The sequence below is a fragment of the Stegodyphus dumicola genome, chromosome 3 (genome assembly GCF_044657685.1).
Source record: "Stegodyphus dumicola isolate Sdum_Otavi_A_Nest chromosome 3, ASM4465768v1".
Taxonomy (NCBI): domain Eukaryota; kingdom Metazoa; phylum Arthropoda; class Arachnida; order Araneae; family Eresidae; genus Stegodyphus; species Stegodyphus dumicola.
This window is the reverse complement of record NC_140770.1, coordinates 245,707,019-245,733,015: the sequence shown is the minus strand read 5'-3', so window position 1 is coordinate 245,733,015 and position 25,997 is coordinate 245,707,019. Positions and strand designations below refer to the sequence as shown.

The 25,997-nt window shown below is 33.9% G+C and overlaps 1 protein-coding gene and 1 long non-coding RNA gene across 3 annotated transcripts in view; one reads left to right on the top strand and one right to left on the bottom strand.

The window, feature by feature from the left end:
- The window catches only part of Sbp2 (SECIS-binding protein 2), a 99,536-nt gene extending 89,124 nt beyond the window's left edge, over positions 1-10,412 (bottom strand). The window contains exon 1 of the mRNA XM_085813996.1: positions 10,338-10,412. The gene's annotated coding sequence lies outside the window, so the exon portion shown is untranslated. The remainder of the gene's footprint in view (positions 1-10,337) is intronic.
- A 3,140-nt stretch (positions 10,413-13,552) lies between these two features.
- The window catches only part of LOC118193886 (uncharacterized), a 79,077-nt gene continuing 66,632 nt past the window's right edge, over positions 13,553-25,997 (top strand). The window contains exon 1 of one of the 2 annotated variants that reach the window (XR_015040431.1): positions 13,553-14,600. This is a non-coding gene — a long non-coding RNA (uncharacterized LOC118193886). The remainder of the gene's footprint in view (positions 14,601-25,997) is intronic. The other variant, XR_015040430.1, reaches the window with a different exon arrangement.

Here is a 25,997-nt window from a genome sequence, read left to right as displayed (position 1 = left end):
AACAATATTTTTCAAAATATCCCCAATTTGCTTTTTTTGTATTAAACAAAATTCTACTGACAGCAATTAAAGAAGCACGTGCCCTGAGTCAGGAATTTGGCTCCTCATGTTCAGGACTACGAGTGTCTGCACAGACCGCGCTATGACGTCTGCAGCACCACGAACTGTTAGGACTGCGACCGTTATTGCGGTTTTCAATTGATGACGCAGCAGAGACAGGCGTACGTACCAGTAGATTGACGAACGACGATATTGGACACAAGAGTACCACCACATCCTCTTTGTAGAGGTTCTGCTTCAACATCATGATGAAACTCGGTTCTGCGTCAGCCATCATGATGGACGTATCCATATATGGAAGTGTAGCAATTTTAACGGCCAAAAGCAGAGTACTTTAACCATCAGCTGTGTGCATTTAGAAAAATTATATGATCATCATGAAACATGCAAGAGGAATGAGAATACAGAAATGAAAATACGATGGAAGCCTATGAGTCTACGCTTAGTCACCATGCATAATTGGTCTCAAATTGATTGAAGAGCATACTTCGGAACACAAACTACACTCTTTTGCAAAAAATCCAAGCACCATGAAGGAAGTGGTTGTTTTTGATGAAATTGAATATATGTATAACTCATACACAGGTAATAAACTGATTAAAAGGTCAAAGTTATAGTACCTGTTCATGGCTCACAATCACCCATTGAGTGTTCAAGTTAGTAGTTGGTCGAACCGCCTCTGGCGGCAATGCATGCTTTAATTCGTCGAGGCAAGGAATGGTAGAGGTTCCTAATGTCATCCTGCGACACATTCTGCCAAGCATTCATCAGTTGTCGCTACAGATCTGCGATATTTTTTTCTGCCCGAATCTGGCAGCCTACCATGCCATAAAGATTAAAATAGTTCCGACCCGGCAATAAGCCATACAGCATTGAATGCTGTGACACCAAAGGGTGTCTAAAAACTATTTAGCGATCACTCAGCCCGAGTCAGACCTTGGTAGTATCATTACGAATCCCTACTGCGCCTGAGCGCGCACTGAACAGAACGGTGCTTATAGTTCTGTGAAGGCCGCTAATTTTCTCCATATTCCACTCCCAACGTATGCGCAGAATAAGTGAGCAGCGTGGGGGAGGTTAGGTCCGATTAACTCGCATAAGTAGAGCAGCCAACTCATGCATTGCCGTCTCTTCCCTACGTCGACGAAGGACCCACGGAGAGGGACTGATAAACATGGCCTAAGATCCCTAAAAGTGAACTCCTGACGATTGAAAAAAAGACAACTGTAAAAGAGACAACTATTCACTGACGGCTATGAAATTATGCTCTCAGAAAACAGCTATTAGCACTACAGCTTACCACAATATCGCTGCCGATCACATTCACTCAGGACCAGGTTCGGAGCCTGTGCAGCCGTAGGGAAGACAAATTTTTTAGAATTTAGGGAGGCACTGGGCGGCAGAAGTTAAGACAGCAAAGACTGCACCGTGGGGCAAAGAACCTACCATTGGCCCTGCGTACACTCCTTCATTGATGCTATTCCACCAGATGCTAATGTTAACTTTCAAGAGAACGATAGTCACCGTGCATAATTGATCTCATATTGGCTGAAGAGCATATTTCCGAACATAAATAGTGCCAACTCAATTCTTTGGTTTCAATCCTATAAGCAGTTTCAGAAACAAAATTGAAACATAATTTCGAAACTTGATGACAAGAGTTTTTAATTGTTGATCAGGTTTATGCGCGTTGTCAAATGGTTGTAACTGTCGTCCTAACACGCCTCATGCATATCACTTTTGGGAAAAAAACTGAAGATCTGGCAAGCAAAAGGGAGGTTGTAATATTAAACAGACATTCCTTGGAGGCGTTGGCCGCATGCAGCTGGCTATTATCTTGCTCAAGGATGATCGCTGACAAATGCCATAGTTTTGGCAATACAGAAGTTGGCAGGATCTTGTCCATAAATCATTGGGCTCTTAAAGTGCTGCGAAAGATCAGTACAAATTTGGTTATTATAGAATTTGGCTGCCTAGATAATAATGCCAGTATATACAGAGGTATGGTTGTTTTACGTTGACAAAGGGTACACAGCTCACTGGGACTTCTATGCTGAATTAAGGTAAGCCAATCTTCTTTCACGTATGAATCCCAAGCTAACGAAAATCATAATTCATCGCAGAACATGATCCAGTTCTAACCCGATACATTCGAAAATTATCAGCCGCAACACCAGAATAAACGTTGCTCTCAATGCCCCCTCTCCGGGGATCTACGTCGGAAAATCGGGAAGCTACTGTCTAAGATCTATACATAAGCAGTTTCGGCCACGTATAATCAGTCTTTACAGGACTAGAACCTACGTTCATTCAGAGAATGTTTCAGGACCATATGGCATCATTCAGGACCTGCAGGGACCATATGGCACCATTCAAAACCTGCAGGGACCATATGGCACTGTCTTGTCTGCCTATTGACTGTAGGTCGCAACATGATTAGATATGAGGCGTTTTCATTGGGTCATTGGCTCTTCGGTCCTCTGGTGCACTTAGTAGATGGAACAACACATCAAATATAATCATTGAAACAGGACTGGTACCCAGCTGGAACTTTTATTGACTGAGCGTTATCTTTCGTCCAATGTTATATATATATAAAGTCCGTAGGAGACCGCGTGAGTTACGTCCGCCTGATTGGTCTCCTGCAGATCTGAGGATTTTTTCTGAAACTTAATCCAGGGCAGGAGCTCGTCTCCAGTGTTCTGTTCTGCTCTCCATGCCTAGGAGTTGTGGATATTGCAACAGACGCCGAAAATTCAAACCACTTTTCCTTACAACACTGTTTTTTAAAACTACACGTCTAGAGTATGTAGGTATGTGATGCTGAATGGTAGAAGCTTTCAACTAATTTGCAGTAACTCTTGCTATCCCACGATCCTTCCCAGAAACTGCCATTCTAGCTCTGCGTCTGTCCTTTTGGTGATTCTGAATGCCTTATTGTAATACTTAGTAACAATACAGTTCTAACTGTATTACACTCTTGTCAGAATTCTGGTTCTCAGGTCAGACGATGCATCAGTAAGATCAGTCCGTTCCCATGAAAGTGGTAATGCAGTCACTGTCGAATTTATTCATTTGGATTATATTGAGTATTCGGATACATTCTCATTAGCTAATGCAAACAAAACTGTGAAATAAGTAGTCAAAGTTATAGAACGTTGACACGTTAGTCGATATGCTTAACTGAATAAACCTTGCTCAGGCAGTTTTAAGTAAGACAAGAGAAGGCTTATATAAGCACACTGTTTTTTCGGGAAATGAGCTTGTCCTCACCTACACTGCTGGCCATTAAAATTGCAACACCAGGAAGGAATGATGCGACGAACGGTAAAAGCACGTGAAAGGAAGAAGAGATTTGATATGCAAATGGATTAGAATTTAAGCGCATGCAAGGAGGGAGAAAAGACATCTGACGTATTGCATAAAAAAAGTTGTATAGTGGATTTCTCATTCGGAACGCGCTTTGTACGGCCAGAGTTTTCTCAGAATATCGTGTTATGCCTCAAATATTAAGACGAAATTCTTACCAGCAAGAGTCGGAATATGGTAGAGGCAGGATTGTTTCCCATAGAGAGTGTGGATTATCGTTCCGCGATATCGCCCGTCGCACTGCTCGACATCCAATCACTGTCATGCGAATATATAATCAATGGGTTGCTGAGGGTCATACTGAACGGCATGCAGGATCTCAACGCCGTCTCCTGACTAACGCTCGAGAGGACAGACATATTGTGAGGTTAGCCTTGAAAAAAACCGCACAAACACATAACGAACCATTAGTTAGGAAATGGGTATGTTTGCAGTACGCCGAGTATCCGCTCGTACGGTGCTTCGACATTTGCAGCAGAGCAGTGCTTAAATTGCACCGGAGCCCAGCTCTGGTGCTTCTCAGTTTTCAAGATAAATTACAATTCTAGCCGGAGTGCACCGGAGCCCTAAATAAGAAGGCTGCGGCAATTCTTTTATGTAACTGAATAACAATTTCCGTAGAAATTTTAACTCGAAAATTTTATTTTTAGCAATAAAATTATATTAAAAATCGCTTATGACATTTTAATTTGTCGCTTTACAATTATTTTAGTTTTAATTATTTCAATAAATAATAATTAATTATTTAATAATTATCAATTAAATTATAATGAATTATATAATAATTGTTAATTGAATAAAATCTATAAACTTTAATTAAATAGCTATTAATTAATTTGATTATAATTAACTGTTTAATTTTAAAATTATTAATGAGTTTAATAGTCATTTAATTTATTTATTTACTTTTATTGCTCTTTGCTGGCGGTCTTCCATAGGGCTCCGGCACTTATAATTTTAAAATTTAAGCCCTGCAGCAGAGCGAACTATCAACACGATGACCGCTACTTTGGCTTCCCTTGAAAATGCAGCATAGAGAGAGGCAGTGATTCTGGTGCACCAAACGACAAAGCTGGATAAAAGAATGTCACAATGTTGTCTTTTCAGACATGCCCCTGTTCAGCGTGTGATATTCTGATGGCCATATATGTGTCTGGAGGCAGCGAGGAGACTGCACGTCGTATGCCATACATATCTTTTTGCAATAAATATCTTTTTTGTATTTGCTTTTCTTCACAGTGTTGCTATTTTAATGGCCAACAGTGTACTATTGAAGTGTTCCTAACTGAAACATGTTTCGTTGAAAACTGCGTCTCACCTAGCTAGCGAGATAATTTTATACTTAAACGAAAATGTTTCGTTTGAAGCACTGTTTCTCGTTTGATTTCTCCAAAGAACCGGTTTTCGCATAAGTCAACTGATCAAACAAAGATTATATATTTGACGTTGTATGCATAGACGTTCTTTCTGCACCTTCCCACGCATTGACTGTATTCTCAAATTGCACATTAATTCTTCTAACACTACATTTCCTGAATGTTTACGCCAGCCCAGAAATTTTACGAGTCATTCATTTTAAGTAATATAGTCTGCTTCTTATTCGATCTATTATTTTTCTTCCAGTCTTTTTTAAATTGCTAATTCTTCATCGATTTAATACATAGCACTGTTGATTTATGTCATAGTGAATGAACTTCATTGCGTTTTTCTGTGATTACGTTTCGCTTATTTTGTGACATTGCATCCCCTTTTTTTTTACCAGAAACAATGAACTGTTTGTGTTTTCTGAAATATTAATGCTAGATAATTCATTGCTATGCAGCAACTTGATCAATATGGTTCAGAAGAACCGACTCACTTGTGCCAAGATTCGAACTTCAAATAAGCTATTTTTTTACTGTTATGCTTAAGTACATTAAGGACACTTGAAATCTGTCAGTCCAAAAGTGCTCTGATGTGGATGATAGAAAGCAAACAAAAGGTGTAAACCACAGGAATCTGTCTTTTTGGTTTTTATGTATCGAATCTAAGAAATAATTACCTATACTGCTGCAACATAAACACCACAAGTAACAGGTATAAAGTTGCACTATTATGAATATTCAAGATCTTTCCGCATGTAAAGACTCAGAATAAGTTAACACCACACTTATTGATATGTATAATGTATAATATAAGCAAATGATAATCTCCTTTTCATCGAGTTAGAATGTCATACAATAAACAGTCCATGTTTAAAAGCATCTAGCTAATTTCCTGGTCTTAATCCCATATCAAGTAGAGTTATACCTGACTTACGCAACTTGAAGTTACATGTTTTTTTAAATCATTTTTTAAACTCCAATATATGCATACAACCAATGATTGCATAAGAACTCTGATGGACAAGTGGTATAAGCAATGTACTAACTTACATTTCACAAAAATTTAGACCAGATTTTATGACAGCAATGTAACTAAGAATGCTTTAGATGTATGGAAAAAATTTAATGTTGTAAAGGGCAAAATTATTTTGTTTCCCAGTTGCTTAATGATTTCACTCCTATATATATATACATATGCCAGTATTGGGCTCAAACACTACTCCTGCATGAGTAATGTCTACATGAGAGTGGAGTAGGTCAAACACTACGCCTGCATGTATATTTAGTTTATTAAACGGAAACTTTAGTTATTTTCCCTTTTTTTTAAGTGTATTATGTAAATATAAATAAATATACATATATATTCAGAAACAGGTTTGAAACATATTCACATAGATATTAGATTTTTTTTATATGTACATATATAGTATTCTGTATTAGTTCAAAACTGAACTTCACAATATCATCTTCTAAGACACAGGTTCCCAAACTTTTCCATGTCTAGCAGTTCTAAAAAATTATATTCTTGCAACCCCTAACAAAGTTTCTAGGGAGGGTGAGGAAAAAGAAAACAGTTATGTAATCAAATTTTAATAATAAACAAAAATAAAACATGGAACTAAAAAAAATATTACAAAATTTAATATTTGCATAAATTTTTCAAAACAATAATTAATAACTATTTCTATTCCTCTGTATTGGATATTTTTTTTCAAATTGTGGCACTTTATTGTTTATAGCAATTCGCATATCTGCTTGAGCATCCAAGCGATTTCTGAATTTTGTTTTGATTGACAAAAGAGCATACTTCACAAAGAATTCCTTCACATGCAGAAAGGCATCTTTTTCTTTTGTGACTGTTTTCATGTCTTCACAGAACAAGACATCTTCCATTATAGCAACACTATGCTGTAGCACCCAAACAGGATAGTAGTTAATGACGCTGCCTACCATACCAAAAGGTTCGAGTTCAAATCCCAAAGAAGGTATGGATGTTGTAATGTAAGTGTGTAATGGTTGTTTAGCAAGGAGCATTAAAAGCAGAAGGTAAGGCGAAATCCTTGAGAGGTTGGTGGTAGGAGACTTTCTGACCACATTCAGAGCATTCTTCTTCAAAATTCCATTTTGGTGGAAGCTTAGTACTTAGCAAGGCCCAGCAATACCTACCCACTTAGATATACAGGTGCTGGTTTTCCTTCAATCTGTCAGGTACTAAAACAAGCTTATTTTTGTTGCCCATCAGTTATTATGAAGGGACAAACAAACATAAGTTTGATTTAGGTAATTCTGATTATAGATGCTAAAATATACATTATGAACATAAACTCTTTAGAACAAAACAATTTCAATAAATATCAATTTGATTTGAATATATTCAAACATCATATATACTAATATTTTCAGATTTTTTTACCATACAATGTTTACAAGAGAAGGATTCGGGAGACAATTACAAATTATTATTATTTTACAAATCTCTGAAAGCTTTTTATCAGTTTCAAAATTATTTGAATGAAACTATTTTGAATTTACTTAAAAAGTTATATTTTCATCCTTTAACTGAGATGCTCACACGTATGTATTCTGACTCAACACAAATTCAAACATTAAAATAAAAATAACACCAGAAACATATATTATAAAATTTAATTCAATCTAATACATTATTACTAGATGTAAATTAAAGAGTATAAAATTCTAAAATACATATGCAAAATCTGATGTGCACATCACATTACTTATTAAATTATACAAAAACTGCAGATTTTGAAATTTAAAACACTGCTCAGTCTTTGTCACATGGGAGTCAAACTTCTCATAATTTCATTTTTTATAATGAGTATAAAAATGTCCCAGATATTTTTGCAGACATAAGGAAGCTGGAGATCGCATTAAAATAGATTTCGTTATTTGTCAAAATAATTTTAAAAAAAAGTTTTACATTGATAAAACACAACTATTTTCATCATTTAAAGCATTTCAATGATAATTGGGAGTATAGACTAGGGCCAATGATTGTGAAAATTAAGGCTAGGCAAAGGTGTGTGTGTATATATATACACATTTGGTTCTGGCAATTACAATAAAAAGAGAGATGCACAACTATAGCAGTCCCATATACAACAAACATTCTACGGCTAATCTTTTTTAGTTATGTGAGACAAATACATATGTATGTACAGAAATCATTCAAAAAATTCCTTTTGGAAAAGAAGTCGTTTATTCTGTGCATATATACAGATGTTATGCAAAATTATGCATGACTTTATGATAACTCTTATGACAATGCATAAATCGGCAGAGATTTTAAATAAAACTATTAATTTTTTGGGAATCTGACACAGGAGCCCAAAAAAAAAAATTTTTTTTTAGACAGCAATGTTCGAAAGTAGAGTTTTATTTAAATTTTCTGTTAAAGGTTGTTCTCAAATTTTGTATTTTCTTAATACAATATTTTGATTTACGGTATAAAATGGGTTTATAACCAGAACATTTTAAAGTTTTTAGTCATTCTCAGTTTTACTTGGGACAACGAATTAACAAATGATATTAAAAAAAATGTTATTGTAACTTTTTTAAGTTTATTTTTTAACAGTTTTAAGATATTAATATATATTTATTTGATTTAATAAAAATATACAGTTTAATTTAAATATTACAAAAGCCTGATGAACAAAACTGAATTAAGAGTATTAATGAACTATTAAAGCAACAGATTAATAACATATTTAATTTTATAGCATACTTCATTTAAAATCTTTCCTAAAGCAGTTTTGAATAATGAGAATAAATATGGCACTAGTTTCAATTCACTAAGCATCATCAATTTAAATTTTTTTTTCTCTCACAGTTTTCCTCAAAGCAGCTCTTTTACATAATAGGAATAATTTTGCCTACGAACCTATTGGCCTTTCTATACATCTAACTTTTAATTTTTCTATTTTAAAAGGGTCAACTTTGTGGTAAACTTCCGACTCTTATTCACGACGCGAACGACCTAATATTAATAATACGACTACGAACAAAGACAGATTGAACAAAAGCTTGGCTACTTTTGAACAATGCACTTGGCTCTAAAATTTATTCTGGTAACCTTACATTGCATCTGCGATTTCGAAAGGCATCATGGGAAAAAGTACACATTTTTCGGTAAACTTCCGGTATCAGGGACTCAGTTATCTGTAAAATCTTTCTGTCTTTATCTGTCTTTTGTTGCACCCGCTAAGTCTTTCTGCACCGATGGGCGAAAAATCAAGCATAGGTGCGAAGGAAAGGTATATAGAAAGAGGGGCAATTTCGTATTTCAGAGGAGAGTAAAAAGGAACTTCGTATATTTTATACGAGTTCCAAAGGCCAGGAAGAAAAGATGGGACAAAATAAAGTAAAAAATAAATGGCCCAAAAGTAGTGGAGAGGAAAAAAAATTTTTTTTATTTATAATTAAAAAAAAAGGGGGGGGGCTATAGAAAGAAAAGGAAAGGAAGTAAGAGAATTGTGTTAAAAAAAAAAACCCACGATTGCGTTCATGAGTGTAGTCAAAGTTGTTATCACTTACATTAAATAGAGTCTTCCAGGTGTGTGTAATGAGTGTGTTTTGTAAAGTTGAATAGATGTAAAGATGGGGTAAAGTCAAAGAACTGCACAAACTCGGTATCCATGCACACACTGACCTATTTTCACTTAAATATACGTCAGAGAATTGCACAAACTTAACATTGTGCACTCCCTTGACTATACTCCATGTACACATCAATACATGCTATATAAGTGGGCAATTCTGCACTTTACCCAAATTTTGGACACAAGTTCAATCTACGCCAAGCAGCTTCGGTCTGCTCTAGTTACTACTGAGCATCTTCCCAATATTTTAGCTCTGAGCTTATGGCAATGGTCCTAGTACTTTTGGTAACACTTTGTATATTCCCAAATATAAATATATATATGTATCTATAACCAGAGCACCACATGGAAAGAAATGAAATCATAAAGAATATATCTACAGCTGTTCATGAAAATTCATTAATTCAGTGGAATTAAATTATTGCACAATTTCATTGAAACTGTAGAATTTACACGAGATTCTTCCTGGCTTTAAATGAAATATTTATCAGTCTGTTATTAACTCAAAATAAATTTCAAGCGAAATCGAAATGCGTCTTCGCTGACAAAAAAGATAAAATTTATAAATAAAAATACGCTAAATATTCAATAACGTATGAATCAATGACTGAATTAATAATTATTTTACAGAATTATATTTATTATCTTTCGTCACATAGCATGAGCATCTTGATCCATCTAAACCAAATACTTTATCATAAATTTAATGTTTAAAAAATATACACGAGCTAATAAGGGTTATGTATATTTGCTATAAACAAAGACTATTAACCAACTTGGTAAAAAATTACAATAAAGTTAAAACTATCATGGTAACCCAAAGTGAGGTTTCATCGCGAAAATTAAAAAAAAAAAAAAAAAAATTGACGCTAATCGAAGGGGCACCCAATTCTACACTAGAGCCAACAAGTTACGTTGAATATACCTTTATCAACAATTTAGATATTCACTTTGTTTTACTTGTGTACTTCAAAAATTACCCATCCTTTACTGCAAACGGTGTTACATCACCCTTATTAAAAGGAAACAAACAACATAAACATCACATTAAAGCATAGCTGTTGCCAACTCTTGTAAATAAGTTCTAAGGTATACCGACAGACAGACAGACAAAGTAGACAGATCAAGGCAAGATCCGTAGAAAGAAACGGACCTTGGTTCTAACCTCCTTGAGACAGATGTCTTTTGTTGCACCCGCTAAGTCTTTCTGCACCGATGGGCGAAAAATCAAACATAGGTACGAAGGAAAGGTATATAGAAAGAGGGGCAATTTCGTATTTCAGAGGAGAGTAAAAAGGAACTTCGTATATTTTATACGAGTTCCAAAGGCCAGGAAGAAAAGATGGGACAAAATAAAGTAAAAAATAAATGGCCCAAAAGTAGTGGAGAGGAAAAAAAATTTTTTTTATTTATAATTAAAAAAAAGGGGGGTCTATAGAAAAAAAAGGAAAGGAAGTAAGAGAATTGTGTTAAAAAAAAAAACCCACGATTGTGTTCATGAGTGTAGTCAAAGTTGTTATCACTTACATTAAATAGAGTCTTCCAGGTGTGTGTAATGAGTGTGTTTTGTAAAGTTGAATAGATGTAAAGATGGGGGAAAATTAATAATAAAATAATAAATATTGGGGGTCCAGTCACATAACAGTATAAGTCAAGTTTAGAAGCTAACTTTTGCTATAACAGGGAAACTAAAATTTAAAAATTTTTAAATTTAAACTTTTATTTTTTAACATGGAAACCAATATTAGCCTCTACCTTGAGACACAGTAACTGAAGACACATAAGATCAAGATACATAAAATATCATGCAAAGTTATACATTAAAACTAAGTAACATCATCTACTGCGGTTTCCAACATATTTATATACTCAGAAAACACCATCAGATAAAATCATAGATCCAAAACAAGGCGAGAACATATCAGCAAAAATAAATAAGTAAATAAATTACGGAGCTTTTTTTTATTTTAATATTAATTAATTTTTTAAAAAAAATAAGCATTTTATTTATTTATTAAGTTAATGGTCATAATTTATTATATGTATACTATTTTATCAATTTGAGGCACACTGTATTAATATATGCTTTTAATTTAAATAGATAGGAAATATAGATTAAAGGAACAAAAACTACAACTCTATACATTCATTGAGGCCCGAGATCGTGTTTTTCCCTCTCGAGAAATTCCTCAAAGGGGCCCCAATGGGTAGTGCTAAGGCTCCTCTAAACCAGGCTGAATCACCAACTTTTCTCTCTTGGCGAGGGAGGGAACGCGCTACCAATTTTGGCGCGTTTATCGCACACACTGGCTGAATGTCTGCTGTTTTTTTAAAGATTTATTTTATAGACGCGCGGCATTCAGCGCACATAAACTTTTCGGATAATTTATTAATTCTCGAATAGTATATAGACGTTTTCACTTAAATAAAAATTTCGCGTATATTTTGTAAACATATTCAAAATAACTTATTCTTTAGATGTTTCAGTTTCGTTAGCAGACTAAAATAAATAAGATATGAATAAAAACTTTCAATAGTGTCAAATGGGGAAATAGTTAAAGCGTAGAGTGTGCAAATAAATTTATCTTAATGACATTTTAACAAAAATTTCCATAAAAACACTGTAAATTCATACTAAAAAAATAACTTAAGAATATGTTGTCATTTAAGTCTGAGGTATATGGAAATAATTGTGCAAGATTCTGAAGAAACACTTTCTTTTAAATGTGTGAAATATATCATAACATACTATATGGAAGAAGAAAGTACAGCATTCTGTGTTTTGGATGCTTTTCATCAAATGTAATATAAATACGAACTAGAAACCGTAATAAAAAGTCCTTCCTCTTCAATCAGATCACCTTTGTGTTGCATTGTATTTGTAATACTTCTAAAAATCCAATTTTTACCTAAATTAAAAAACAGTTATTCCATAAAAGATAATAACTTTGAACGTATATAGAATGAATTTTGTAATTTGAGTTATGTTACAAAATAATTCATAGTTTATATATTTTATACTAATAATTTAGATAAAACCTGTCCAATTTAAGAATGTGTGTTAACCACATTCTTAAATTGTAAAAGGACGACTTAACCACATGTAATTCATTTCAAAGCATAAAAGAAAGCTTATTTTTTATTTTACACAGCAACAGCATTTTCATGCAGTCAAGTTTTTTTAACTGCTAGTTATTATACATAATACTTAATTTTAAACCCATTCTTATTAAAAAGCATAACTAAGAAACTTCTTTTTAAAGCCCCACAGTGATTGCAAAGAATGTCGTTAAATTTACAAAAGTATTGAACATATATTGAACAGCATTATAACAAGAAAGTACTGTACAAAATATGTAAATTGCATAACTTCTTTTTTAGTATTTGCATAGTTTCCTCCAAATGAACCTTAATGGGAAGTTATCTTGCGAAAATTTAAAAGTATTAAAATGGCCTCTATTTAAGATGTAACTGCATTTATAATTATTTTGTAATTGCAAATAGATTATATTATTGCAATTAGATTATGCACTTACAACATAATTGCATAAAGTAATGAAATTAAGAGTTCATAGATACAATGTAATATAATTACAATGCAATTACCTAAATTGTAATTATAATCACTTATTTAATACCACAATATTATTACAATCATAATGTAATTTAAATTGGGTACTATATTTGCATACCCTCCACTCAAAAGGAGGTACTGATAAGCCTGGAAGTTATTATCAACAAAAAGCCTGTTCAGGACAGTTTGATGACAATTTCCACCGGGCGAAAAGTACATTCTTAAGCCCAGGCAAATCATGACAATAAAAATCATTTAGTCTTATGATTCACTATATTTTAAACCCTAAATTTGAATTCTGCACCAAATTATTTACCTATATTTTAACATACTTTATGAATTATTAGAAGCGATATGGCAAATATCTTCTAAAAATAACTGTAAAATATTTGTATCCATTAATTGATTCAGATACACACTTTTATTATTTAAGTATATCAAAATAACAGTTTCATGTTCCTGAAATACAAAAATTATGGAAAAAGTTAAAGTAATATTCTAAGAAGCATATGATATTAGTCACCAGATGCAAAATTATAGTTAATTTTTTGCCCTAAATACAATTTTATTACACAGTAGTCAAATGTGTAACTTAATAACATGTTATATAAAAAATTAATGATGATAAGTTTATCAGAAATGAATTAATTCTGCAAATAAACTTTCTGCACTTGAAAATTTTCTACACCTGAGGGGAGGGAGAGATCTAGTAAAATTAGATTTATTATAACTTCAGTTGGACCAAACACCTTCTCTCTATATATATGCATCACTAAAGAAATAAGTAAAATTATCATGCTTAAAAAACAGATATACCATACCAGTTTTTTTCCCCTTGTTACCCTTTACATTGAGAAATAACAAACACTGAAAAATACTATCCTTGAAATTTTGTTTAAATGAAGAAACACACACCATCTTTTTATTTAAGCATTACACTTCAAAAACAGATACACATACCAATTTATTTTCACTAGCCTTTATACTGATAACATGCCATATAAAAATGAAAAGAATTATCCTTGAAATTTAGATAAAATGAAGTAACACAATGGGAAAATTTATGCACACGGACATCTTTTTTCTATTGCATGTTGTCTGACATGATCCACAAGTGCCTAAAAATGTACCCAATGAAACACATTTCAATATTAACAAAAAATTGGGCTGATCTTTACAATATAGTAACTGGTAGTTTGGCGACATTTTGGAGGCGATAAAGGTTACTACCTCGGACTTTGGTAATAATGTGAGCAGTACTCAGTTCCGATTACGCATTATTTTGTGTAAGGGAAATGAGAGATCATGTGATATGTCATGTGATATTAATGGACGAATTACGGTTCTTTAATCGGAAAAGGGGGGAAATCGGGAAAAAATCTGGAAATGGATCCCATGGCCCTAACTAAAGTGAATTCGAAATGGGTATTTAGTGGGATTGAAAGGGGTAATAAGTGTTTCTTTAAGATTGTGCGAGATAGAAGCAAGATGTTTAGTTAAGTTATTTATTTTACTTGGTACCTTGGTGTGAACTATAAGTATGATTTTAAAGATCCTGAAATAGAAATAAGAAAAGTTTATCGGACACGTAATCAAGATTCTGAAGAAGAATAAGTAAGTTAGTATTTTTAATTATTTGAGGATATTATTTTAATGCATTGTTCTAAATGTAAGGTGGAAGGAAAGTAATTTGCGTAAACGTGCATGGAAATAATTTAAATATTTGACACTAAGTATTTGTAACCATTTGTAATGAAGTAAAGGTATGAATTAGTTAGTGACGTTTGTAATACAATAGATAATGTAGAGGTAAAAGTTTTTGGATATTTTATTTATTTTATACGGGGAAATGTTCATATTTGGAAAGGGTATGTACTTTTTCGCGATCAGGTAATTTCATATATGTTCTTTTTACCGGGTTTAAAGATTCAGAAAATTGTTATGCATTTTCATGAAATTTTTCTAATTTATGAGAAAAAAGCAGTGTACATGGATATAGTGAAGAGTGTGCGCAATGCCATTTTTGTGCAATTCTGGGATGTTTTTTTAAGTAAAAATAAGTCGACGTGTACATGGTTTAGTGATATTTTAATTAAATGATAGTTATTTTGTGAATTTTATGTTTGTAGGAATTTGGTATACCTTTAAGTTGAAGTAAACGTGCATGGAAATAATTTAAATATTTGACACTAAGTATTTGTAATGCTTGCGGTATGAATTCGTTGGTGACGTGTATAATATTATAGATGATTTAGAGGTAAAAGTTTTTGGATATTTTATTTATTTTATATGTGGAAATGTTCATATTTGGAAAGGGTATAAACTTTTTCGCGATCAGGTAATTTCATATATGTTCTTTTTACCGGGTTTAAAGATTCAGAAAATTGTCATGTATTTTCGTGAAATTTTTCTAATTTATGAGAAAAAAGCAGTGTACATGGATATAGTGAAGAGTGTGCGCAATGCCATTTTTGTGTAATTCTGGGATGTTTTTTAAGTAAAAATAAGTCGGCGTGTACATGGTTTATGTGTATGTGTTATTTTGAAAAACGCGTAAGGAGTATGGTATTGAGCACTTTTTCCCAATTTTGCAGTGAATATTTGTCATGATTAAGCAGTTTTGTTAGATAAAATTTCTAGCATAAGTGTAATTCGGCTAGTAGATTGTTGGAAGAAGTGTTCAGTAGATAAAAAGAAAAGAAACATGTCTTTACTTCGTGAAGACAAAATGGCGGCGGGAAAAAAAAATAGAGGGTTGCTGTAGGAGAGTTGGTCGGCAAATTTTCCCCCAAAAAACGCCAAGTTACCATAATGTAAAGATCAACCAAAAATTGTTTACAGATTAAAATTCATTCATTTCATAGCAGTATTATAAAGATAATGCATGAAGCAAATCTGCTTTCCCATACTTTTAAGTAAAACTTTTATACTGGAAAATAGACTATATTTCTATATATTAGAAACAAGAAAATACTAATTTGAATGTTCTGCATTCATTTCTAAATCTTTACTCCATTGCCAAATTGTATAATACTGTGATTATAAATAAACTTGCACAATCCTTGCAATTATTGAAGTCAGATTATATATATTTTGTCTCACGCTATTCAATTTATTCTATTGACTTCAGATGTCAATGTCAAAATTCTGGAAGTTATTTTAACCAAGAAACAGTAGTGGGCACCGTGCATAAACAACTCATCTAACTTCTTAACAATAGTGATTATAAAATAAAGAAAAAAATTATATATCATTCCAACGATATTGCAACTATAGTATAATGTTACATATATCTTTAGCAAACATTCAGATTATATCTTGACTTTCCAAATTATTATTTATTTTTTAATAAATTTCAATATGCTAATGATTTTCATGTTACATTAGTATAAATTCCACAATTAGCACAGGAAAACAAAATCTGCGCTTTATATTAGAAGAGAAATTTCTTTTCCACATTCAAAACATCCACATTGGCGATGTTTGGCGACGGGTACATTAACCCTAGACTAATTTAATTATAGCTATTATTACAGAAATTAGCAGATACTCAGGTTATTGTACACAAGAATTTCACTTTACTTGCACATTATAAACATCAGAGAAGATATAAACTCTAAATGAAGGCGTAATTAACATTATACTTACTAAGCAAAGTTCAGCGCCTGGACCAGGTTTCCAATTGTCTCTTCGGCAATTATTTACCCATATTTTTCTCCTTTCTTCATTTTTAGGAAATTTTACCAATGTATGACCTTTCCGTGAATGATTTGAACAATTAATAGCTGCACATCCGCCCATTTTACACAAAAAAAACACAAAAAATTGTTGCACCGTAACTACACAGCCGCCATTAAATCTCCCACTTGGGATCGCGAATGCCTGATGATTCAGCCTGGTATATAGGAGCCTTACCCAGAGACGCCCAAGAGAATGTCCCCCAGAGCATAATACAGCCACCACCGGCCTGTGTATGACCTACTGTGAATTGAGGGAGCAACTGTTCGCCTGGAAGACGGCGTATCCTGACACGGCCATCGGCGTGATGAATGACAAACCGTGATTCAACTGACCAGGCAACTCTCTCCCACTGATCCATGGACCAGTCGCGATGTTCCTGGGCCCAGCGCAGGCGCAGTTGGCGATGGCGCTTGGTCAGCAAAGGCCCACGAGTGAATTAAATTGAAATACAAATTTACCTGGAGATGCAGCATTCCATAATTTTCTAGACATATTGACAGATAATACTAAACCTAGAAAAATAAAAATAAATCAAATTATTACAAAGTATTCAAACAAGTACAAAACATTTCACAGACGTATCACTGGTTTCACAGTTCTACCACTGCTGGCAGTCATAGGAATATTTTCAGTTATATCCTTTTGGACTGGGTTATCCAGCTCAAGTCTGTACAGTCTTTGCACTGGTCTCAGAAACTCAGAAGTCTGTTTTTATGACAGCAAGTCTTATTTGTCCATCACGACCAGGTAGCAGCTTTATGACACGCGCCAGGTTCCAAAAAGCACGTTTTTTGTTGTTATCTTCAAGTAGAACAATTTCACCCACCTGGAGAGGTTTAGCTATAGAGTTTTTAATGGACTGCTGACGTAACTGTCCTAGATATTCCACACGGAATTTTGCTCTAAGTTGTTCTCTCACCTTTTGTAGATACTTAGCTCGTTTACTCAGTTTTTCCTTATCCACTGTATCGATATCAGGTACTCCTGATTTGGAAATCTCCCGCAGGAACATTTCTGGAGTTAATGGGGATGAATCTTCAACGTGTTCCGACACGTAGGTAAGTGGCCTAGTATTGATTACTCTCTCACAGTCGCATAGTACTGTAAGCAACTCCTCGTAATCCAGGGCAGCACGACCTAGAACTTTTCTCAGAATCTGTTTCACCATTTGAACTAAACGTTCCCACCAACCGCCCCACCAAGGTGCGGAAGGAGGAATAAATTTCCACTGAATTCTTTGCTCAGCGGCCTTTAATCGCAGACTCTCCCAATCAATTGTATGCAGAAGGCTCTCCGCTCCTTTAAAATTACTGCCATTGTCTGAGTATATTATAGATGGTCTTCCGCGACGAGAAATGAAACGTCTCAATGACTGGAAAAAAGCTTCAGTTGTCAAGGATGTTACTGACTCCAGATAAATGGCCCTATAGACCGCACATGTGTAAAGAACAATATAAGCTTTTCGACCATCTTTAAGGTAGAGGGGTCCTGCCAGATCGACACCCACTATCTCAAAAACATTTGCATCACGTACTCTATCTTTCGGCAAAATTCCTGGAGTTACATCACAACTTTTGGATTTAAATCTTTGACATTTAACACATTTTCTAATGCAGTTTCGTACTGTCTTACGAGTTTTGAGGATCCAATACTTTTCCCGCAAATGAGACATCACCATAGAAGTACCAGCATGCATCAGCTCATTATGTGCATTCATTATTAGTAATTTTACTACTGCATGATCAGATGGCAACATGACAGGAAACTTAAAGTCATCAGTATCGTCGCGATAAGAAATATTGGTTTTAGCTCTGATCAAACCATCACGATCAACTATAGATCTGAGGTCTTTAATTTTACCATCGTTCACACTCTTAAATGATTCTCTTTGAACCAATCCCATAAGAGTTATCTCAGCTCTTTCAATTTCCGAAACTGACAAAATTTTGGAGGTTTCGTTTGTAATTCTTCGTAATTTAAAGTAAAACCTAAGAATCCAACCTAACATGCGTACAATTTTCTTTATGGATGAAAAGTACCTGTAATACCAATTGTCAGGTTTAGAATCTTTGTTAAGAGTTGTCAATACTGATTTACGCCTTTCTGAATTTATGATCTCTTCGTCCGGCAAATCGGTGCCTCTTGACCATGACGATTCTGGTTCATTGTCACTGGGAAAATACCTAAAGATGCCATGATGGGCCCTCCCACCATTTCATGATGGTGGGATTCATAAAACAGCCATGATGGGCCCTCCCACCATTTCGACAGCAAAAACTGTTTAACTGAACAGCCTCTAGAAGGGAGATCGGCGGCATTCAGCTCCGAAGGGATGTAATGCCAATCTTCTATTTTTGTAAGTGTTCTGATTTCTTGGACACGATTCCAAACGAAAGTTCCCCACCGTACGTCTTGCTGGATCCAGCACAAAGCGGTTGTTGAGTCAGTCCAGAAGAATGTTCTTAAATTTGGCATGTTCAAATCTGAAAAGACCATACGTCCCAAGCGTGCTCCGATTAAGCAGGATAATAATTCCAAACGAGGAATGGATATACTCTTTAAAGGAGCAACTCTAGTGCGTGCTTGCACAAAATTTAAATAAACATTTTCGGTCTTCACTCTTAAGAAAATACAGGTAGCATAGGCATGCTTGCTGGCATCGCTGAAAACATGAAAACTTACATCTCCGTTTAACCGATCTGTTAATATTAAGCCATCTAGGAATTTTGACATCAGACAGCAGTTTCATTTCCTTTACCCATTGCATGGACTTCTTTTCTAAATGTTCTGGCAATTTTCGATCCCAATTTAATCGTAATTTCCAACACTCTTGCAATATCACCTTTGGGAACAGGGTAACGGGAGAAAGGAAGCCTACTGGGTCAAATAACTTATGCGCGCAAGAAAGGAGTGTTCGTTTACTCGCGACAATCTCCTCTTTCTTTAGTGACTCAATTTTACAGGAAAGAGTATCATCCTTCAAATCCCAGTTTAACCCTAAAACGCAAACGAATGTATCTAATTTAAAGTTGGGAATTATTTCGGTTTCACAATTCGACTGCCATCCTCTAAGATTAAACTTTCCCAGTGACAATAACATTCTCGATTCTAGTACAAATCTATTCAATTCTTCAACATTCTTAAAACTGGTCAGGCAATTATCAACATAGAAGGACTCCTTCAAAATGTTGGCTGTAACTGCAAACTGATCTGGGGCACGATTTAAATGATCGTTCAACGTAGCGGCTAACAAAAATGGACTACAGTTAAGCCCAAAAACCACGCGACAATGTCTGTAAATTTTAGTATTCTCTTCTTCTGCACCTTTCCAAAAGAAACGCAAATAATCTCTATCCTTCTCTCTTATACCAATCTGCAAGAAGGCTTTCTCAATGTCTGAAATTACTGCAAGAGGATATTTCCGAAAACGATTCAACAATGTTGGAATTATTTCTATTAGGTTGGGACCTTTCTCAAGACAATCATTTAAGGAAAGTTCTCCTTTGGCGTGTGCCGAAGCATCAAAAACTGGCCTTACTCGCGTAGTTTCGCTAGATTCTTTAAAAACCGGCCTATGAGGCAAATAGTGCTCTCTATCTACTTCGCCTTCATTTACCTCTTCAATAATTCGTTCATTCAACCAAGTATCAAATACTTCCTGATAAACTTTAATTTGATTCGAATCTAATAATTTCCTTCGCGTATTAGTCAGGCGCTTTTCTGCCAACGTTTTATTATTAGACAAGCGAGAGGGGTCCAGTACCCAAGGTAATGCAGTTTCATATCTCCCGTCTGAATCCAAATTCAAATTTTCCTCAAAATACTGCATGGTCTCCTCATGAATTTCAGCTTTCTTTTTAGACTCAACTGGGTCATTTATACCAATAACGTCTAACTTCAAGTTTTCTGCTGATCTTTCGTTTAGCAATAAAGAAATACATGCAAGAGAATCATTTATACCAGAAGATTCCTTCGCTGGAATTTTACCCATTAAAATCCATCCCAAACTTGTTTCCATCGCGACCGGACCACTTTGTAAACATTTAATATTTCCGGTGAATAATTTTCCAGCAATATCAGAACCTATCAACAATTTAATGTCACTTTCGTTTTCGGGAGCATTACCCTCTACATCTGACACTTGAATATTTAATTTACGAAGTTCTTTCAACCAAGGACCTTTAGGTATTTTCTTAACATCAGAACAGATAACAGATTCACTTAAACAATGCACACTACATACATATTTATTATCAAGGCTACTCAAATTAACTATATATTTAGAATGCAATTTTTCTTTTGTTTCTACACCTCCGAATAATTTATGAACTAATTTCACTTCACCAACACTGTTACATTTCAAAGAATCTGTAATATCTTTCGTTAAATAACTTCTCTCGCAACCCGTATCTATAATCCCTCTGACTATCCTTTCCCTGTTGCCATTTTTTACCCTTACGATTAATGTTTGTAGTAACACATCGGAGCTCGCGGATCTGCTAGCCAAAACATTGACCTCATTTTTCGCCACAGGCTCTACTTGTTTAGTCTCTTTCAATTGAGAAGGAACTTGTTGACACATTACTGCCAAATGCCTTTTCTGGCAAATTAAACACTTAACCTTGGACTTACAGTTACGAGAAATATGGTTTTCTTCAAGCATATTAGACATAAACCCTTCTTAAATATTAAATCTTTTTTATCCTGATATGTAAGCGTACTAGCTTTAAAACATTTTTCTGTTAAATGTGGCTTATCAAAAAATAAACACGATTCCTCAACTTTCTTAATAGGAGCATTTTCTTTAAATTTGTCTCCTGTATACAAATCATTACAAGTAGGAATATTAGACTCATCATTAATGTAACTTTTAGATTTTCTACTTTTATCAAAAGAAAAACGCGCTAATTTAATTCTCTCTTCAGATATCACTTCATTTTTCAAAAACAGAAGAATAGATTCAAGATCGCTCTTACCTTGTTGTGACGAGCTCTCCCGTTCCCTCTCCCACACGCGTAAGATGTCAGGGGCAGGCAAGATTCAACTAACGGAAAAATAACACTAGCGTATTTATCTTCAGTCACACCGAGATATTCCAGAGCACGCAGTTTTGTTTCTAAACTGTCGTACAACGATGATAGCGCAAAGTCCTTTTTGGTTGCATTATTATTTATCAACACAAGATTCAATATATCCCGAACGTACACTTGTATAAGAATATCTTCACGTCCAAAACGATTCTTTAAATGTTCGATGACTTTCGGATAATTTTCTTTAGTTGTCGGGAAACTCTGCACTATTTCCCGTGTTTCCGATTTGGCAGCAGTAGCCTGGATCAGATATACGAATTTCAAATGATCATCTAGCACTGGATCTTCGTGTATCTTACTAAAGGTATTCCAGAAATTCAACCATTGTCGTGGATCACCTGTAAATTCAATCAAATTTATTTTCGGAAGCTTCAAATTCGTTGCCGTTGTTCTTGAATCAACAGTTCTGGTTTCATTTACCGATGCATGAGTCAGCAAATTTTTCTCTAGTTTCACAGTGATTTGCTTCACTTTCATCCTGGCTGCTATTAATTTCTCCTTGTAAGTCTCACATGACTCAAATTCTTTAGTATATTCTTCTTGCGAGACTTCTTTCGATTTTGATAGGAGATCCAATATTTCTTCATCCAACTGTTGTAGTCGAATTCCTTTATCTTCCAGAATTTCCAGGGACGATAATAGAACATCACTGTTCAATTCTGACTCATTCAAATGTCCATGTGGGCTATTATATGCTTTCGTGAAGGCTGCACGCAGTGGTATTCTTCTTACTTTCAAGGCTTCTATTTCTGCTGTTAAACCATCAAAAGTGTCCTTTACCTAACTAATGCATCTTGTCGCGGACGCCACTTTTTATTTGTGGTGATCCACGGTTTGAAAATGGTTCTGAATCAGAAGAGATTCGTGCACTAACCTAGTGCTTCGCATTAGAGAGTAAAGAACATCTATGATATAAAAATATAATTTTATTTACACAGCGAAAACGCGCAGCAACATTATTAACGAAAGCTCATTCTCCTAATAACATACTTCTTTTTACACTCCACTTGCGCATGCGCATTGACAATTACCAAAGGAGCTTGGCAGATACTGCCATCTGTTGGATAAACTATTCGCTACACATGCCAGAAATACAATATCATTAATACACGGCGTACATGTAACAATAAGAAGGACTAACAACACCGCAGATTACAGAAAGCAACATATTAGAAGTTCACAATTCATTTGGCGAGCAAATTAAGTTGTATTATTATACTTAAGGCTATCAGTTCTGGATAATTTAGTTACAGTAATTTTGCAAAGGTATTAAAGCAATTCCTTCAGCAATATTAATTTTCTAATTATTAAGGCTTTTTTCTTTCATATTATTTGAAAACAGAGTAATACACAGCATGCATTTAAATACAATCAAAATTTAGGAAATGTATGATTTAAGAATATAGAAACGTTTAAAAAACAAATATGCTAAAATTCTTGTAAAATATAAAATTTCATTTTCTATCTGTACTTATAATTTGTTATGATTTGTATTATGAATGAATAATATAACTTAAGCAAATATTTTATTTATTATAGTTTTAAAATTTGCGTTCCATTACTATACAGTGCACCATGATATATTTCATACAAAATTTTATATATAAAATTAAGATCCATATTTACTAAGATTTTGTTGAATGTAGTGTTTAAAATTTAGTACCAAATTTGACTTTTGCATTTAATTATATAAATTTAACTGCAGAATTATATTTTGCTAGTACCTACGAATGTAATCATTATGTCTGTGAGGATATTGTACACAGGTCATCATATTAAATAAACATTCACCCTTTTTCCAAGTGTTCACAGAAAGTACGATGACTGTCAAATGACGTTAAGATAAACTGCATAATGTTTTTATGAGTGCATTTATCTGTGTATGAATAATATTTTTCCACAACTAAACTGTAACTCTAATTTTTTTTATTCATTGAATGGTTAAACTGAATATGCTAAATGAAATGTAATATTTAAGTTATTATATAAACATATTTCGTTTTTGATACCAAAACAAACACATACAGCATTCAGTCCTATTACTATCTGCCCACCAGCGGCCGAGCGGTAAAGTCGCTGAACACTGAACTTCGCTGAATACTGGTAAAGTGGTCCGAGGTTCGAATACCGCGAACGGGCATGGCTGCATGGGCGTTTTCGTGGTTTTCCCCATGTGTAACGTGTATACGAGCCAGTTTCCCTTAAAAAGGTCCTCCACGAAGGCATCCCTCCCTTCAGGCGCATAGCCCTCGAGGCTTTGCCATAATCACACACACACCACCTATTAATATCTAGGATTTACTTCTCTGAAATAAAAAATGAGGATGACAATCCAGAAGATGAATACATGTTTCATTTCGTTATTATTTTTATGAATTAAACAATACATAAGTGAAATAAATATAGAAACCTAAAAGATAAAATTCTAAATATACAATATTAATAACAAAACATAATAGAGGATATGCAACTATTCTTTTAATATCTTTTACTCAATTTTTTATATAAAAAGTTACCATCTTCTGTCTAAATACTTTAGGAAATTTTTATTTTTTATTTTTGCTAAAAAGTAAAATTCAAAGAATTCAAAGAATTAAGATTTAAATTAAAATTAAGTCCCAACTTTTATATAGAATTACATAATGCAGCTGCTGATTTTAAAGAGTCTGCTGATTAAGTATTACACTTCCTTTCAGTTATAGCTTGAATAGTTCATTTGTTTATGTTTCTTGTTGCTGCTTTACATCAAGAAAGTACAAACAAGTTTTAGAATCTAGCGACTTATAATTTTATGCAATTCCTTCTTTTTAATCTATTAAAGTTAATCATATATTACAGGAAAAGCTCATGCGAGTTCATCTGGGGAAAAAAAAAAAAAAAAAAAAAAAGCCACAAGTAAACTAAGATTTCTAATTGAAACAAGTACTTCAGAAACAATTGGACCGAAAGTAGGCTTTAGCAAAAAATTAATTTAAATTTCAGCCAAATTAGATTCCAAACATTAGGGACAAGTTTGTACAGCTTTATAGAATAAACATTCTTAATTTCAATTTCTTCTATATCGCTACACTCAGGGCTTAATTTCCAAAATTATAAGTGCCGGAACCCTATGGAAGACCGTTAGTAAAGAGGAACAAGAGTAAATAAATAAATAAAATGACTATTAAAATCATTTATCATTTAAAAATTAAAGAGTTAATTATTATCAAATTAATAAATAATTATTTAATTAATATTAGCAATTAATATTTATTAATTATTATCTAACCATTAATTAATAATTGATTATTATTTATTAAAATAATTCAATAAAATGCAAAGAGGTAAATTAACATTTAATAAGAGATTTTTAATATAATTTTATTGCTGTTAAAAATAAAATTTTTGAGATTAAATTTCTACTGGAATTGTAGTTCCGTTAATGTAGGGCTCCGATGCGTTCTGGCTAGAATTGTCATTTATCCCATGAACTGAAAAGTACCGGAGCCGGCACAATTTAAGCTCTGACTACACTACATATTTTCCAGTTCTTGTGAAATGTGAGTTTTCAGTCTGTTGAAGCTAAAATGAGTAACGGTATAAACAGCTGAATCTTGAATAGCAAATTCTGTAAGGAAGTTTGGAAGATTTTTGATGAAACAATAAATTACTGAGGGAACTTTTCGTAATTAAAACTTATTCTATACAGTAAACAATATTTTAGGTAGTTAAGTTTCAACTCCAAATATTAGAATTTTTACTTTTCCGATGAAAAACGGAAAATATTTCAAAAGGAAATACGAAACTACTATTAGGAGATGCTACACCGAACTTCAGTGACGTCACAGCCGAACGAGTCGCTGGCTTTTCGTTTGTTTAGTCCAAGTGAACTAACCTGTTCTTTCTACGGACCTTGGGGCACCGTCAGTGTAGAATGCGCAGTGGCTAATCGCACCGACGGTGCGAATAGCTAACAGGCTATTCACACCACCTACGTTCGCGCATGCGCACAATCAGCCCAGGTACCAGCATTTTACGCCGATTTCTGTAAGACAGGCGGTAGTAAGAGCGAATGTTGTTAATAGCTGACCAGCAGGAGAATTGGAGAATAGTTTGAAAGTAATATTTATCAGTTACAAAGACGAGGTCAATCTATATACATGATAATGTTCAGGAAATGATTAGATAAAATAGGGATTTA